The sequence below is a fragment of the Eulemur rufifrons genome, chromosome 3, assembly GCF_041146395.1.
Source record: "Eulemur rufifrons isolate Redbay chromosome 3, OSU_ERuf_1, whole genome shotgun sequence".
Classification (NCBI taxonomy): Eukaryota; Metazoa; Chordata; class Mammalia; order Primates; family Lemuridae; genus Eulemur; species Eulemur rufifrons.
In genome coordinates, this window is record NC_090985.1 from 68,557,150 (window position 1) to 68,559,702 (window position 2,553).

Consider the following 2,553-nt stretch of genomic DNA (forward strand, 5'->3'; position numbering starts at 1 on the left):
GTTGCTTGTTAAAAATACAAATTATTGGGTTATAGCCCCAGAGTTTCTGTTTCAGTCCGCAGAAGGGCCTGAGAATATGTGTTTCTAATAAGTTCCCAGGTGATGCTGTTGCTGCTGTCTGGAGACTGCCATCTGAGAACCACTGCTGCACACCTTCCCTCCTGTCTTGTCTAGGCTCTAGTGCTCTAGTGATCAGTGTGTTAGAGTGGAGAACAGGAGAGGGAAGGGGAAAGGAAAGTCGCTTTACTTAGCTGGCTGTGGCTGTGGTCCTCTCTTGGATAGCTGCTGCTGTCTAGTACCACTACCAGCTGTGATGTCTTCTGACCTTCTGGTATCCAAATGCTTGCTCTCTTGGGATGTCCCACATGTGTGTTTTTTGAGAGGCCCTGAGAAGTGTGTGTCTCCCCTTTGTGCAATTTCCTGATGTGTTAGATTCTGCTCTGGTTTGACCCCTTCTGCCTTCACCTCTGTTCCCACCATTGGTAGGTCCACCCCATTCTCTTGTTGTGTCAGCTTCTAAGTCAGTCTCCACATGGCTGCCAGAGTGGTCTTTTAAGACTCCAAATTGCATCATATTCTGCATAGCCTCTCTCATTCTTGTTTACCCTCCTCAGCTTCTGCTTACCACCTTTCAATGAGGTCATAAAATCTTCCCTTCTTAACATGGTCCCCAAGGCCCTGAATGATCTGACTCTTGTCTGCCTCTCCAACCATGGTTAGCTGTTCAAGCCTCTCACTCGTGACGCTTCCATCCCAAAGCTCTTCTTCCAGCCAGGCCTTCCTGTGCTGTCCGAAGCCTGAGATGCTCTTTCTCAAATCCTCATGTGACTGGTTAATTCTCTTCCTTTAGTCTTTTCTGAAAGACCTTTCACCATCTAATATTAAAATGACTAATGATACTCTCTCGGTACTCTGTTTTTTCCTCCATGGGGATTTTTATTTTGCAATTTTTAATTATATGTTTGTTTGTGTTTATTTGCTTAATGCCTGTTTTTCCTTCCACATTATAAACTACATAGAGCTGATACCTTGCCTGCATTGTATACTCAGGGCCTAGTACAGTAATTTTCACAAAGTAGGCACTCAGCATATTTTGATTGAAAAAAATGAATAAATGAAGATATGAAAGGAGGGTCATCTGGGCTGGTCATCTTGACGTTCTGGGCAACCTTCACTCAGGGATAGGAGGTCAAATATCAGTGTCAAGTAATTCAAAGAGGAGGTAATGGGCTAGTTTGGAGCTGACAGTGACAGGAAGGACTTATTCTCCTGGGAGGCTGTGCTTGAAAATAGGTAGGTACCTGTTCCATAATATTACAGATTTTACTTGACAGTTAGAACAGTATTTACTAAGAGTTCAGGTGTTTGCCTTAGCCAATGTGTTAATTAGGATCCTCTAAGAAGCCTAGACTAGATTAGAAGCGCAAGAGATCTCTTGGGGGAAAACATCTGTGCAGGAAATAGGAGAAAGAGTCAGTGGAGATGGGAGAGCTCTCAGGTCACAGTTCAGGTCTGACTCCTGCGAAGGAAAGATGGAAGGAAGTTTGGATAAGAAGAGTCGAAGACTGCAGTGCACTTCTAATAAAGTTTTGGCAAGGTTTATGGTCAGTCCTCAAGCCCAAGTGGCCTATGCAATGTCACATCTTTCAGAAATGGGCGTGCTTTAGTATCCCAGCTGCACCGAGGCCTTGGCTGGGAGCAGTTCTGGGAGGTGTGGTTTTGGTGCAGACCCTCAGAGCACAGCCACTGGTGCCATCAGTCAAGAAGGGACAATAGTAGAGGATCTGAGAGGTGCACTTTGAAGGCTAGCAGAACTCGATATGCATTTGTTAAAATATTGTTATCAGTAGTAGTATTTGATTTAGAGTTTTTCCTGTTTATTTTATGATGGCAAGACACTAATCCTCTGTTATTGATCTGCAATTCTGTCTGTAAACTTCCTAGTCATGTGAATTTCTTTCTTCTTCTTTGAAAATTATTAAGGTAATATATTAATACATTCTCATTATAAATCATTTAAACAATAAAGAATGATATTGATTCTGGGAACCCACTGAGGAAGAGCTGACCTCCTAGAGAAGTCCCACTTCCAGCATGGTACCAAAGTATATGATTAAAAATGGGACACAATACATCTAGGCAAAAGGAAGTCCTTTGTTAACTCTCTGAGTCTCCTGGGGACTTAAAACAGTATAAATACTTGGTGTGCAATGGCTGCAACCAGCACCCTCCTTGTTAGTGTGTGCAACCTGTTGCCTGTATGGGTTGCACTAAGGGACCTTGGAGAGAGTCCCTTCCGATATATGTTCATGTGTCAGACCTTGTGCTGTTCCCAATTTAGGCTCCAGACAGGTATGCATGGTGCCTTTGGAAAGCCCCAGGGCATTGTGGCCATGGTTCACATTGGTGAAGTCATCATGACCATACCCACCAAACTTCAGAACAAGGAGCATGTGATTAAGGCCCTATGCAGGGCCAAGGTCAAGTTCCCTGGCAGCTAGAAGATCCACATCTCAAAGAAGTAGGGCTTTACCACATTTAATGTGGATGAAT

At 43.7% G+C, this 2,553-nt stretch overlaps 1 pseudogene; it reads left to right on the forward strand.

The window, feature by feature from the left end:
* The first annotated feature begins 2,174 nt into the window (after positions 1–2,174).
* LOC138382274 (small nucleolar RNA SNORA70) lies at positions 2,175–2,292 on the forward strand (annotated as a pseudogene).
* Positions 2,293–2,553: the final 261 nt, after the last annotated feature.